This window comes from Myotis nattereri (genome assembly GCF_964212035.1).
Source record: "Myotis nattereri genome assembly, chromosome: 12".
NCBI classification, from domain to species: Eukaryota; Metazoa; Chordata; class Mammalia; order Chiroptera; family Vespertilionidae; genus Myotis; species Myotis nattereri.
Window position 1 is genome coordinate 33,499,429 of NC_138087.1, and position 15,934 is coordinate 33,515,362.

The 15,934-nt window shown below is 44.2% G+C and overlaps 1 protein-coding gene and 1 long non-coding RNA gene across 2 annotated transcripts in view; one reads left to right on the top strand and one right to left on the bottom strand.

Moving 5' to 3' along the window:
- The window catches only part of KDM4C (lysine demethylase 4C), a 328,521-nt gene extending 323,733 nt beyond the window's left edge, over positions 1–4,788 (bottom strand). Inside the window, exon 1 of the mRNA XM_081103409.1 lies at positions 4,295–4,788. The gene's annotated coding sequence lies outside the window, so the exon portion shown is untranslated. The remainder of the gene's footprint in view (positions 1–4,294) is intronic.
- A 480-nt stretch (positions 4,789–5,268) lies between these two features.
- Positions 5,269–14,499, top strand: LOC308527965. The gene is made up of 4 exons (XR_013996662.1): positions 5,269–5,332; positions 9,105–9,256; positions 9,539–9,617; positions 14,220–14,499. It is a non-coding gene; the product is annotated as an uncharacterized lncRNA (long non-coding RNA).
- Positions 14,500–15,934: the final 1,435 nt, after the last annotated feature.

Below are 15,934 nucleotides of genomic sequence, written 5' to 3' on the forward strand. Positions count from 1 at the left end.
GGAAATCAAGATATTCACTAGGGAAGCTGACTTAGATCAGGGAAGAGATGGGGTGACAGATCAGGATTCTCTGAGGAAGTGCTTTCAAGCAGAGACCAGAATGATGTAAGAAAAGGAATTAAGTGGGAAGGAAAGTCTGCCTGGCAGCAAATAGCCAAGGCCTGTTCAAGAAAAGAAAAGCCAGTGGGCAGAGAGGAAAAGTAGACCATCTAGAAAAGCCTTTCCGGGAGCATGAGATAGGAGGCAATAACAGGAATTTCAAATGTCCTCAGGACAATGAGAAAGATCTGATTTGCATTCTAAGAGCTCGCTGAATAGAACTGAGAAAGGAAGGAGACTGCAGAAGGTACTGAGATGCTGCCAGGTGGAGACTAGCAGACTGATCTGATATATATATTTAGGAAGCAAGCATGACAAAATTTGGTGATAGTTTGGGTGTGAAGGCTGAGGAACCATGAGGTTTCTGGGATAACTCCTGGTTACCCTAGTGGGCAATGAAATGGGATGAGATGCATGAGAAACCCCAGAGAAGCAGAGCTGAGATGAAAGATGTTCAACTTGTTCTGGGGTTTTTTGTGGGGTTTTGTACATAATTTTTTAAATATGTTTTTATTGATTTCAGAGAGGAAGGGAAAGGGAGAGAGAGATGGAAACACCAATGATAAGAGAGAATCATTGATTGGCTGCCTCCTGCATGCCTCACACTGGAGACCAAGCCCACAACCCAGGCATGTGCTTTGACCTCCTGGTTCATAGGTCAATGCTTAACCACTGAGCCACTCAGGCTGGGCTGGGGTTCAACTTGTTAAGAGTTAACATGTAGAGATGCCAAATTAGTAACTGGAACTGAATGGAGATATAAAAAATAAAAATAAAAAATTAAAAAAAGGAAGTCAACACCAAAATGGTTTGATGACACATTATTCTGCTCCTTAAATACTTGCCACAGTAAAGTATCATGCAAACCTGTCAGAATCTAGAATAAATTTTAAAGATTCTATGGAGCAGCAGTTCATAAATACCATAGTAACTAAGACCACTGAGTATCTGAAAATATAGAGCTACAGTGTAACTGAGCATTCACATTCAATATACTCCTCTTTCATGAAATGGTAGGGAATCACTTCTCTACTATGTTCACTGCTATATGTTCTACATCTAAAATTTGAGGAAATGTACCCACTACTAGGCAGAATAAACCACCCAGCAAGAATAAGACAAACAGCACATATAGCAAACAACTGTGCAAGGAAAAACTCTGTAGTACTATAAAACATACAAATATACTAGTAAGGATGTTTCTCAGGGGAGGAAAGGGAAATGAGTTATTCAGCACATACTTAGTTCTCAAACCTTAATAGTATCAGATGAAAGATTCTGTTCCTTAAGAATCAGCTCAATTTCAAGACCAGAAATTCCATCCCTAGGTAACCAATGGTAAGTATCCTCACCGTTCCCAAGTAGTCCCTATATCTGACAAAGAGTCAAAATTTAATAAAAGCTTTACATTAAAGCTATAGTAAAATCTTATCTAGTTTATTAAAACAAAACAGGTTAGAAATTTTCAAAAAATGAAAATGTCAATTACTGCTGATTTCTCTTTTTCCTATAAATTCTCCTGTTTCCAGATTTTCTTTTGTTTTTTCATTAGGGGATTTTTTTTAATATGTTTTTGTTGATTTCAGAGAGAAGAAAGGAGAGAGAGAGAGAGAGAGAAACATCAATGAGAGAGAAACATCTATCAGCTGCCTCCTGCACACCTCCTACCAGGGACTGAGCCTGCAACCTGGACATGTGGGCATGTGCCCTGACCGGAAATTGAACCAGTGACCTCCTGGTTCATGGGTTGATGCTCAACCACTGAACCACTATGCCGGAAGCCCGTCCATCCTTCCTGTTTGACACAGTCACTGCAGGGAAGAAACATCTGCACGGCATATGTTTCAAGGAACCTGGCGTATATGGCATACTGTTCTTAATATGTTTGCCCCCCCTTCTTGGCGCTATGTGTTTTAACCAAGGTCACCTCTCTGAGAAAGGTTGTTTCCCCAGGTGGGGATTTTCCCTTGAAGTTAGGGAGGGAATAAAACCCCGCAACTAGGTGCCAGGCGGATAGTTAATCACTTTAACTACGAACAATCATGCTTAAGCTACATTATCTTTACTCCCTGAAATGGAGATAAGAAATGCCCTAACCTTTGGAATAGAATTGATAGGATTAAAATCAACTGGTATAAATACAGATGTAACAAGACAACAAAACACAGAACTTGGCTGTAGATCCTGGCTATGCTGCTGATCAACTGAACACTGTCTCTATGTCATTCCTTCTTCGCCGACTCAGTCCACACTTTTGGGAACCCCTGGACCTGCTGGGGTTGGACCCCAACACCACTACAACTAGACTAAAACGTGTATTTTTAACTTTAGAAAAGCAATGGATTAAAGTCTGTTAATGTGAAACAAACATCCAATTTAAATTGCATTCATAGGGGGGACAGATGGCGATGGACATAGACTTGACTTGGGGTGGTGAACACACAATACAGTGTACAGATGTGTTGTGAAATTGTGCACCTGAAACCTATACAATTTTACTTTTGTTTATCAGTGTCACCCCAATAAATTCAATAAAAAGGGAGAAAAATAAAAAAGTAAACTGCATACAATTACCAAGTTCGTGGGGTGCTGTAAAGATTATGTGCAAACTTTACATAGCACCTTAAATTGGGAAAAAGAGAGCCTAAAAACTCTGAACCCCCATGTAATACATTCCTACACAAAGTGGGGGGATGAGGATGGAAGGGGACTGGCAAGGAGGAAGAACTAGAATAATGATCTTAAAAGGGAACAGAGCCCTAGCTGGTTTGGCTCAATGGGTAGAGCATCAACCTGTGGACTGAAGGGTCTCAGGTTCAATTCCGGTCAAGGGCACATGCCCAGGTTGCGGGCTTGATCCAGTAGGGGACCTGCAGGAGGCAGCCAATCAATGATTCTCTCTTATCATTGATGTTTCTATCGCTCTCTCCCTTCTCCCTTCCTCTCTGAAATCAATCAAGATATATTTGAGAGAGAGAGAGAGAGAGAGAGAACCGAGTGCTATAAAGTAATAATCAACCTTTAAAAATTACAGCCACTAATTTCCAAGCACTACCCTTCCAAATTAAATTAGTAATCGCTGCCATAGAAACAGTGAAGCAGAGTTTCCCGAGATTTAAAAAAAAAAAAAAATACTGCAAATTCAAGTGGGTGAAATAGGGCAAAGTTTGGTCCGAACCTAGGCGAAGAGAGCCTACCAGAAACTTTCTCGCCGAGATAAAGGTGGGCCAACCGCAACTTCCAACCTATATTTCCCAAGCAGTGCTTCAAACACCACCCCGCGTGGTCATTTACCAAGTGCTAAAAAAAGTTTGCCCTCCCTTCTTCCGGAGGAGGAACCAGACAAACCCCTCCCAGCTATCGCACACAAGGAACTCAGCCGGTGCAGACGAGCACGGTGCTGCTTGGGGGCAGACTGCCTCCGAGCTCACCCGGAAAGCATCCGAATCGAGCCCCGCGGGTTTCATCGGCGGAGCCCCGAGCAAAAACCCAAACTCGAGCTCAGAGCCCCCAGCCTGCCTGGCCTGGCTCCCTCCTCCACCCCAAGCCCCGTCCCGTGCCTGGCATTCCACGCGACCCGATCCAACTCCTATGTAGGAAGCACCCGCTGTCTACACCGCACCGTGGTTTCGGGCACTGCAGAAATGGCCCCGTGCCGGAAAAACCAAAAGGACAACCGCGGGGGCTGAGGAGGTGCCCCAGAGCCAGGCGAGGTGCCTGCGACCGGGCGCTCCGGGGAGGAACCCCATCCTCACCCCGCGGCGGTGACAGTCCCCGTGAAGAGATGGCCCCGCGAGGCGCAGCAGGCCCTGCTTCCCCGCGTCCGCCCAGGACGCCGCTGGCGGGGGAACCGAAAGGAGTTGGCATCTCTGGACCACCCGCGCGCTCCTCCGCCCCAAGGAGCGCGACCACGACTCCGGCCCCCGGCAGAACACCCAGCGCCGCCCCGAACCCCCGAGAGGGCCAGAGCGGGCTGTCACCGGCTCCCGCCTCCCTCCCCTGCGATCACGGCCGAACGCTCTCGCCCCAGCTTGACAGTCCCGGCGGCCGCGGACCGAGCGCCCCCGGTCCGGCGTCTCCACTCGCCCGGACGCCGATAACCCCTGCTGCCCCGCGCGGAGGGGGGCAGTGCCGGGAAGGTCGCCCGGGCCCTCCCCTGCCGCCCCCATCCCCGGGACTCCGGAAAAGCGGTTACCTGGCGCGCGGGCGGGGTGAGGACACGGCCCGGGGGAGGAACAGGAGAAGGAAGACGGTGGCCTCCGGCCCAGAGAGATTTAGAAATTCGGGAGACTTGTTCCGCACTGGGTGACAGCTGCTCGCTGCGCACGCGCACCCGGCTCCGGCCGCCGATCCGCCCCCGCGACTCCTCTCCCTCCCGAGGAGGAGACGGAGGCAGCGGGGAGGCGCGCGCAGGGCGCTCGCCCGCTGCCCCTGCGCGTGGGCGCGCGCGTCGTCACGTGACCCCCGGGGCCCAGAGTCACGTGAACTGCCAGAAAGCTTAAAGGTGCCCGGCTTCTTCTTACTTAGGGCTTAATCTTACGCCCTGTTTTTCATCTGTGTTCGCTGTCACGTCTCTTGCTCTCCTGTGCACTTTTTTTTCCCGGAGGGAGAGACGCTGGAGCAGAAGGAAGGAACAGGTGCACAGAACCTTGCCCGGCAGCGCGGACGGTCTTCCCGCACGGGTAGTCCTGGGGGCCCACGCGCCACACGTCGTCCTGGGCTCCGCCGCGGGCCTATGGCGGCCCCCGCCGCGCGGACGTGGGAGTGGCGTTGCCATGGGTGGGGCCTCAATGCCCGGTGGAGTTGAGCCGGCGTCGTGCGTCCAGGGCATCTAGCTCTCAACCACAATGGGAGATCCCGAGTGCCTGAAGGGCGTCTACCTGCTCACCTTTTAACAAATAATTCAAGCTAGAGGCCGTGTTATTGGCCTGGGGGAGCGAAACTCCCGTATTTTGGGGTAACAGGAAGTGCAGGTGCCTCCGACCCCGAGATCGTGCTTAAATTAGCTGCTCGCCGCAACTTGTTGCTCCCGCGCTGTCACTCCGCCCTGCAAGGTGTCCTGAGGAAACCGCACCGACCTTAAGCATTTGTTTGTGCAGGCAAAAACAGATGGCTGAGCACCAGATGTTTCACAAAACTGAAACTTTCTTTTTTTTTTTTTAACTTCGACAGAGTTCCCAGCTGCGTCTGATGTGGAGTTTCCCGTAACATCTTCTCTGCTAAGAAAGATTGGGTAGGTCGTTACACTACCGAGCACACTTGGGCTCTCTAATATGCTGGATTTTTCTATTACAGTTCATTGATTTCTGCTTTTTTTAATACCTCAAATACCACTTGCCACGCCCTTAAAGTCTTTTCTCGCTGGGAGGACCATTTCAAGGATAAATTCAATGTGGTTAAGTGAGACTAGTGGGATTATTGGACCTCTACATTTTTGTAGTGATTAAATTATAAACAAGATTTAAGCTGTACTACCCACAGACACGTCTGAAACTTGCCTCTAACATGTACACTCAACTGGGAATTTTCCAAATGTGTATACTGGGATGATCCCAACCCTCCTTACAAGTAAATTGGATATGCTAAAACAATAAACATATAATTTAACATTTATTTAACACTTATTGTGAGCTTGATACTGTTTAAAGAGCTTTGCGTATGTTAATTAAATTAACAATTGTGCTCGTTCAATGAATAGCTATTATCTCCTTGTTACAGACATGAAAACTGAAGTACAGAGATTAAGAAATATGTCAAAGAGATCAACTAAAGGACTTGTATGCATGCATATAAGCCAAACCAATGGACACAGTCAACAGGGGGATGAGAGCATGAGTTGGGGGGAAGGAGTTTGGGGGTTAATGGGGGGATGAGAACACATTTATAATACCTTAACCAATAAAGAAATTAAAGATTAAAAAAAAAAAATATGCCAAACAGCTACTGAAAACCAGGGTCCTTGGTACATCAGAGTAAAACGTCTGGAAACCTGAATTCCAGTCCATTTGTAGATGCATGATGTTGCACAAACAACATTTGATGAACACAGTAGATAAAGCCTCTCTTTTTAAAAAATATACATTTTAATTTATTTCAGAGAGGAAGGGAGAGGGAGAGATAGAAACATCAATGATGAGAGAGAATCATTGATTGGCTGCTTCCTGCTCCCTACTGGGGATTGAGCCCGCAACCCCGACATGTGCTCTTGACCGGAATCAAACCCGAGACCTTTCAGTCCACAAGCCAACGCTCTATCCACTGAGCCAAACCAGCTAGGCAAGACTCTCTTTTTTTAACCAAAAAAATGAGACACACATACCAGCCTTGCTGACTTCTCCAAGCACTTTTGAGCATCAAAGAAGATAATGTAAAATGTCAAACACTTCAAATGCTGAAAAGCGCTGTGTGAATCTATGAAGTACTTCATAGTTTTGGAAACTGAAGTGAGCCCACTAGAAAATCAACTAGATTCATGGCACAGAGAACAGTGCTGTGTGCCTAATATATCAAAATACCTCTATATTATCAATTATAGTGAAAATTAAAAATTAGCCATATATTTAGTCCCAACTAAAAGCTCCAAATGCAATAAGGTGAAAGCTGCATAATGGATACATAGACTCCCCCTAAAGCTCACTATGTGAACCATTTAGATCACCTCAGAGAAAATAATTGTAAATTTTTTAATTCACAGGGTGTCCCCCAAAAATGTATACACACTTTACCAGCTGATAGCTCAATTTTTAAAATAAAATGTATTTTTTAAATATGTTTTTAATTGATTTCAGAGAGAGGAAGGGAGAGGGAGAGAGAAATAGAAACATCAATGATGAGAGAGAATCATTGATTGGCTGCCTCTTTATTGAAGTGTGTGTGGTTAAACAATCTATAGAGAATACCTATTAATTCACTCATTCAACTTTCATTGAAATATGGTAGGAAATAGGGTTCTGAATTACACAGGGAGTGAATTACGAAAGTAGGTTTACAGTTGTCCATATGGAAAATAATACAATAAGAAATAACAGTATAAGAATAGTTATAACTGTTAACCTACTTTTGCCCCACCCTGTAGAAAAGAAATGGTCTATTTGGTGGAGAAATTATTGTGACCCTTGTCCCAATCAGAAGCAAAACAAAATTCTACTGGTGTTTTGATGCACACACACACTATATCTGTGTTTCATAGGTTAACTCTTATTTTCCATACAAAATTGCTTTGTGGTCTTCAATAAGTTAATCTTAAATGAAAGACAAAGAGGCTGCTTTTATTTATTTATTTTTTAATAGGAAGGGAGAGGGAGAGAGAGAAACATCAATGATTGGCTGCCTTCTGTACACCCCACACTGAGCCCACAACCCAAGCATGTGCCCTGACCAAGAATCGAGCCATGACCTCCTGGTTCATAGGTGGACATTAAACCACTGAGCCAGCCCTAACTGGTTTGGCTCAGTGGATAGAGCATCGGCCTGCAGACTCAAGGGTCCCGGGTTCGATTCTGGTCAAGGGCATGTACCTTGATTGCGGGCACATCCCCAGTAGGGGGTGTGCGGGAGGCAGCTGATCGATATTTCTGGCTCTCTATCCCTCTCCCTTCCTCTCTGTAAAAAATCAATAAAATATATATTTTTTAAACCACTGAGCAATACTGGCCAGTCAAGGCTGCTTTTATATGTGTGTGTATATATATATGCTTATATATGTATATGTATACATATAATCTTTTAGCTATGTACTACCTCTTTGGAAAACTGATACTATCTGCTAAAGTTGAATATATGCATACCCTGTGACCCAACAACTTCTCTCCGAGGTATTTACCCAACAGAAATGCATGTATATGTGCATCAAAGTACATATTAAGAGCATCATTACTTACAATTATCAAAATCATATTACTAAAGATAAAAGGTGGAGATCTATGTTTACAGATTTAACAGTCATGGAACAAGGCCATTATATCAGGTAAAGGCCAGGCGTGCTTTCTCTTAGGCCTAAGGTGGATTCCTTCCAGGAACAAGGTATGGAAGAAAAGTTTGATGCCCATGAAGTGGAGAGCAAGGTGGTCCAAACTGACCAGAAGGAGGTAGAAGTCCTGCTGGTGGTGAGCTTGTGATAGACAGTGCAAAGGAGGGTTGGGATTTGTACCAGAGTGAACCAAGCCATCCAAGATGGTAAAGGGGGGAATTTGAGGTTGATACTGATTAGTAGTAGCATCAGGGTTCCAGTCTAAGCACATCTCTTCCATTAATGGTCAGAGTATCTGTAATTTCACAGACCATTCTTCATTACTGAGGAGTACTGGACTTACCCACCCTCAGGCATGAATTTAAAAGATCCTTCATTGAGGGAGCCATTAGATATTGTATTACTATTTTTATAAAGACTCTAATTACGATAGGAAACAAAGCATTTGGCATCTTAGAAATGAAATTGATGTATTGTTTGGAAAGAGACTACAAAATGTCTTCTTGGAGTTGCTTTAACAATTCCTGGTTTTCAGAGTACTAGCAACTTTTTTATTTGTTCTTCTATTAATTTCTGTCTCAGAAAGTTGGCTTGGTTCATCTCTCCAGCAACTGCTATTTCATTTCACGAGGAAGGATTGTCATGGGCATTCTTGTGCAGAAGAAAATGTTGCCTTATATTTTCATATTCTATAGTTTATCTCCATTTTATTGAGTTCACTGATTTTAATATTCCCCTTTCTTTGCTGACTGCTTCTAATGTTTTTTCTGCTGAAATTCTTCCAGTATGGTATTCTGTCTGATCAATGAGTTCAATTTTTAGCTTGAAACTTTATAATACACTTTCTAGAGGCCTTGCAGTGACTACAGTGAACAAGTACTTTGGGTTCTCTTCCAATCATGTATAATTGACATTCTAGCACTCAGCTAAAAGTTGTAAATGCTTTTTTTCCCTTTCTTTCTTTAGTTGTAAATACTTTTTTTTTGTTTTTGTTTGTTACTCCTCACCCTAGGATATTTTTTCCATTGATTTCCAGACAGAGTGAGAGGGAAGGAAAGAGAAACATTGATCAGTTGCATTCTGTATGTGCCACAACCAGGGATCAAATGTGCAACTCAGTTATGTGTCCTGACCGGGAATCGAACTAGCCATCAGATGAAGCTCAACCAACTAAGCTACTCCAGCCAGGTTGCTTTCTCTTCTTGAACTAATGTTAATATAGCTCGGATCTTTGTCACATCCATGTCATTTCCTGCTGTGATAAATTGCAAAATATGGCCATAAACTCCTCCCAGGATCCTATGCAATATGACTTTGCACTTCCTCCCATCAAGAGGTTGTCTGTTTCCCCACCTTTTGAATCTAGGCTGACCTTGTGACTTGCTTTTATCAATGGAATATGGCAGAAGAGATGTTATATGATTCCAAAGCCAGAGAACTGCAGCTTCTGCTTTCACCTTCTTATCTTAGGATGCTGCCCAGAGAACAGGAGGTCAAATGTACAAGAACCAAGGCTCACAGTGGACAGCCAGCACCAACTGCCAGACATGTGAGTGAGACCACCTTGACATTCCAGCCCAACCACCTCACGACTGAATGCAGCTGCAAGAGTGAGCCTAAGGCAAAACCAGCAGATAAACTGTTACCCAACCCAGATAATCATGAAAGATAGAAAGAAATCACTACTGCTGCAAGCCACCAAGTTTTGTGGTGGTTTATTACACAGCAACAGATAACTGATAAAACTGTCTTCTCTCACTTTCTCAACTTATAAGTCCTGGCTCTCTCTTGTCTAATTCAGAAAATACAATTACTTTCCTGCCAGGGTCCAGCTGGAACGGCTTCCGGCACTTTCCTATTACTTTTTCCTCAGTTTCAGAAATGATCTGCACAAGACAGTTATTTAAAACTTTAGCATCATCACTCTTACAATCAGGAGATTATTTCCTCTCTTTTGAAGACCTCTGGCGTACTGTCAGACTTTCCTGAACTTTATGTTTTGCTCATTCCAACTTCCTCTCTGTCACTGATAGGAAGCCCTCACTTAACTTTCTCAAGCAGCTTTATTTCATTAAGAGCTATCTTTTCTCCAAAAGGTTCATGGAATTCTTATGCATTTTTTTCATATGAACTTAAACATTTCTATAGATCTCTTTACATTTTCTTCTTAGTTTATAGCAAAACAAGTAATTTTTTCCACTTCATCAAAGAGATGCTTTCCTATTTTAATGGTTGCTCTCTTCAAGCAAGTTCTTAGCTTGTGAAATTTCTGTTGAAATTCTGATACCTTTTCAGGAACTGGGGTTTTTCCCATTAAATTGAAGTTTATCCTTCTCAGCAATTGATATTTAATTACTTTGGTATGACCTGTTATTTTTTACACACGAATCTTCTCCAGACTATAGGACAAATACCAGCGAGGAGTTTAGGACAACATTCCAGAGCACACCTTGTAAATTCCACGGGTTACTGTCTATATTGCACCAGCAGCCTAGATCCTGATCAAGGTTCCACAGGGCTCCTATCTAAATTGTTCAAGGAAGTGAAAGGCCCTGTTTCTAAACTGTGATTTTTATTTTTTTGAACAGTGGTTCTCAAAGCTTTTTACAAAAATTGGCAAGGTTAAAACTGTTTTCATAATAACACTAAGACTTTATTTGCCCATTTCTCTCTTATTCATTCGCATTCACAGTGGAGTTTTCTAAGGAAACAGGGTTGATTTTACCACTAGTTACTCTGAAAGCTAATGGAATGTGTGCCTCTGTATTAGTGGGCTAAAATTTTTTGTTTTAAAATCCAATATGATAAATATTGATGATATATCCATAAAGACTTTATTTTTCATTTTTTGTTTATAGTTTTATAATTTTATTCGATGATCAGCAGTTAGTTCTCATCCACATTAAGTATTATATGTTTCCTTTTTCCCCCATTGACCTCTCCCCAGCCGTTCCCACCCCCAGCACCACACTGTTTATAGATTTTTTTCCCCAATATTAACAACACTTTTTTTTCTTTTTATATTTTTATTGATTTCAGAGAGGAAGGGAGAGGGATAGAAAGAAATAGAAACATCAGTGATGAGAAAGAATCATTGACTGGTTGCCTCCTGCAGCCCCCCACTGGGGATTGAGCACACAGCCCTGACATGTGCCCCTGATCCGAATCGAACCTGGGACCCTTCAGTCCACACTCTAACACTGGATCCGGTGAGGGGGCGTGCAAGAGGCAGCCAATGGATGTTTCCATCTCACATGGATATTTCTCTAAGAAAAAAACAAACAAAAGCAAGAAACAAAAAACCCAAGCAAACCTAATAAGTGGAGGAAAATATTTTTGAAGAATGTGTTTCAACAAGAGTAACCAGGGGAAATTATGCCAAATATCCTGAGAGGGGCGGACGGGGAATACCAGATACAGTAATAAGCCTCTAGTAGCGGTGGATCAGTCCCACTACCATGGGGTGGGGATGGAAATCGAGTACAAGGAGGAAGGTATTCCTGGAACTGGATAGCTAAAAACCTAAAAAACCGGGGCAATTTATATTTGATATGCCCACATGGACCATGGGGCAGGTTTGAGTTAAGCCGGGGCGGGGAGTTAAAATGCAGAGGCTGCGGGGCAGAAATTCAGAAAGTGGTGTAACGCCCTGAAATGCCTCAGCGGAGGAAGCGGCTGTGCTTTGCCTACGGGTGGGAATATACTCGTGGGTCTCCCAAAAGAGCCCAAGGGGGAGAGAGAGGTGACGGCGACACGCTGCACGCGAGTCCTACTCCACCTCCATCACTAGGAGCACGAGACACACCCAGTACCGGAGCGCCAGCTGGCCTCTGGGTGGCGACGGCGATAGTCTCAGCAGACGCCAGCGAAAACTTCCTGTTCCCGGCTCCCCTAGCCGCCAGTTCCGAGATTACCTTCTCCTCCAGAGCCCAGACGGCTTGGGCGCGCGTCTCTGCACCCCGGAGGGAGCAGGGGAAGTGGGGTCTGGGCGACAATGCTGGAGAAAGCCCTGTGCTGTGCATGCGCCTAGGGACGGGGACCAAGGCGGGTGGGGAAGCAGAGCGGCCGGAAAGGCACTGGCGCCCGAAACTACTACAACAAAGAGCTGTCACGAGCCACCGAAAGTCACGTGATAGGAGAGCCAGAGCCATCACGTGGCCCCCGGGGCGGGGCCTGTGGTAGGTTACGATCTCATAGCGAGTCCCGTGCGCCCCGGTGAAGGCTTCAGTATCTTCAGCGGCTTCGAGACTGGCGCCATTTCCTTGAATCCGCTTGCTCCCCGGAAATGGGGACGCCCCCTTCTTGCTAGAAGGGGAAGTTGGGCCGGAAGGAGAAGCAGGTGTCCGGGCACCACTTGGAAGCACGCCCCGCTGCAGACGTAGGACCGGCGGGTATCCACGCGTGTCACAGATGCAATAGGTTCCGTTGCGGTCCTAGGGGGACGCTGCCGCGTGGTGACGTCAAAATACGGTTTCCGGGGAAACGGGCGTTGCGGGCCGGCTGCATCCCGAGTGATCTTGCGGTTTCCTCCCTGGCGGGCCGTGGCCGCCTCTTGGCCGCGTTTCCCCTGTTCTGTGGTCGAGGTCCCTGCGGAGCTTTCGGGAATGGAGAGGTCCAGGGAGGTACTTTGCCCATGTGCAAAACGACTAAAAATCTTAAAAGAGTCGTCCAAAACCTCCCCACAAAGCAGACTCCAGGCAGCCCTGGCTCTTTGGCAAGTCCAGACAAACGTAAGGAAAACAGAATTTCCATCTTAATCAAATACTTCCAAGTATATGGGGAACGGGCGATGAAAACAGTGAACAGCCCTGGCCGGTTTGGCTCAGTGGATAGAGCGGCCGCCTGCGGACGGAATGGTCCAGGTTGGATTCCAGTCAAGGGCCCATGCCCGGGTTGTGGGCTTGATCCCCAGTGGGGGGCGTGCAGGAGGCAGAAAATCCATGATTCTCTCTCCCTTCCTCTCTAAAATCAATAAAAATATCTTTAAAAAAAAAACAAAAAACGGTGAACACTTCAACTTTTTATGAAGCCTAGTATACTAGTAACCCTGATAGGAAAACCTGACAGAAACAGCAAATGGAAGGAAAATCATATGCCAGTTTTGCTCATAAATGTAGATCTAGAAACTCATAAGCAAGGAGTTAACCAAATCTAGTATTATATAAATAGAATAATACAATATGAGCCAGTTAGGTTGTTTTAGCATAAGAATTATAGGTAATTGATTGCTCTAACCCGTTTGGCTCAGTGGATAGAGCCTTGGCCTGCCCCAGTCCTGGTCCAGGTGCATGTGGGAGGCAACCAGTCCATTTGTCTCAAAAAGATGCTTTTCTCTCTGTGTCTCCCTCTCCCTTCCACTCTCTAAAATGCAACGGAAAAATATTCTCAGGTGAGGATTAACAACAACAAAAAAGGTTATTGATTAATGGAGAAAATATAATCATCTCAAATGTCAAGAAATTATTAAATTAAAAACATATACACCGTGGGTGCTCATGGAAAAACCAGGACTATAACCAAGCCTCTTGTGAAATTTTTTCTTACAAATTGATTTCAGAGAGCCCTGACTGGTTTGGCTCAGTGGATAGAGTGTCGACCTGCAGACTCAAGGGTCCCAGGTTCGATTCCAGTCAAGGGCATATACCTTGGTTGCGGGCACATCCCCAGTGGGGAGTGTGCAGGAGGCAGCTGATCGATGTTTCTCTCTCATCGATGTTTCTAACTCTCTACCCCTCTCCCTCCCTCTCTGTAAAAAAATCAATAAAATATATATATAAAAAAAAACACAAAAAAATTGATTGCAGAGAGCGGGGGGAGAGAGAGAGAAACATCAATGATGAGAGAGAATCATTGATCGGCTGCCTCCTGCATGCCCCGCACTGGGAATCCAGCTGGCAACTTGGGCATGTGCCCTGACCGGCAATTGAACCGTGACCTCCTGGTTCATAGGTCCACACTCAACCACTGAGCCATGCTAGCCAGGTGAGCCCCTTTTGATTTTAATGCCCCTGGTATTTTGGGCTGCTAGAATTAAATAATTTAATTCTTATTCTGGCCTTTGTTCACATGTTAATAGCTTTTCCTGCTCAACTCCTTTTGTTCTCAGGAATGTAGTTATAAATTCCTGATGTCCTGTCTCTTTGTCAAACAGGAGATGCTTTCAGGTGGCCATGAGTATTTATGAGCTTATGCTGCAGAAGGAAATAATGTCTTCCAAGGTAGCTGAGACCAGCTTCTGATGCCCAGAAATCTGATGTGAAAAAGTGTTATTTGTGGCTGAAGAAACACAGACTTCTCTCTCAGTTTCCTGAAACTTTCCCTCCTTCTTTCTCTCCTTTAAAACTCTTCTGCTTGGAATGGAACTTTGGAGATGGTCTTTGAACATTAGCCTGCCGTCTTCCTGAATAAAGCAAAAATTCCTTTTCACCCAACACTTGTTTCTGGAGTATTGGCTTTAGAGCAGCGAGCAACCTAACTTGGGTTTTTGCAATAACAGGAGTAGAAGGAAAATTAATCTAATAAAGGGTATCTGCAAAAAAATCCTACAACACATTACTTAATGGTAAAACTTTGAAAGCTTTTTCTTTACATCCTTTTTTTAAAAAATTTTTTTTGAGAGAGGAAGCGGGCAGAGAGAGAAAAAAGTCCATATGAGAGAGAAACATTGATCAATTGCCTCCCTGTGCACCCCAACTGGGAATCTAACTTGTAACCTGGGTATGTGTCCTGACTGGGAATTCAACCGGCAACCTTCTGGTGCATGGGACTATGGTCAACCAACTGAGCCACACCAGGTAAGGCTCATTGTTTGATTCTGTATGTACCCTGACCAGGGATCGAACCTGCAACATGGGTGTATCTGCTTGATGCTCTGACCAACTGAGCTACCCAGCCATGGCACCAATATATCTGTTTTAAAAAAAAGATAAACTGCACATTTAGCATGTTGCTACTTTAAAAATTACACACATATTCAAATGTACATTTAAAACTTTAGATACATCAAAATATTAAGAAAGTTTAAGTGGGTTTTAGAGATAATTGTTACTTTTTAATTGTTCACTTTTCTCCTTTAAAATAATTTTCAGTGGGGTGGAGGGGGTCAATGGGGAAAAAAACAAAGAGGACATCTATAAAACTTTCAACGATAAAGATAATTTTTAAAAAATATTTTTATTGATTGCAGAGAGGAAGGGAGAGGGAGAGATAGAAACATCAATGATGAGAGAGAATCATTGTTTGGCTGCCTCCTGCACATCCCCCACTGGGGATGGAGCCCATAACCCAGGAGTGTGCCCTTGACCGGAATTGAACTCGGGACCTTTCAGCCCTCAGGCAAACACTATCTACTGAGCCAAACCAGCTAGGGCTGTGTTCGGCAAACTGCGGCTTGTGAGCCACATTCGGCTCTTTGGCCCCTTGAGTGTGGCTCTTCCTAAGCCTTAGGAGTACCCTAATTAAGTTAATAACAATGTACCTACCTATATAGTTTAAGTTTAAAAAGTTTGGCTCTCAAAAGAAATTTCAGTTGTTGTACTGTTGATATTTGGCTCTGTTGACTAATGAGTTTGCCGACCACTGAGCTAGGGCAAGATAACTTTTAAAAAATAAAATAATGTTCATCCCACCACCACAAAAATGAAATAAATTTAAACATTGATTACAAGCTTATTTTTTAATTTAGAAGTCATTAAAAATAACATCTCCATTATTTTTACAACAATGCAGCCTATCATTTGGTTTTAATGCTCATGAAGATAAGGATGTAGGGTACTTTTGGGAAGTATTTTATTACTTATTGCTCATTTTTCCTTTAAATCACATAGTTCAGTTCTTACAAAGTTGACTCAGATTGATTTGTAGTTA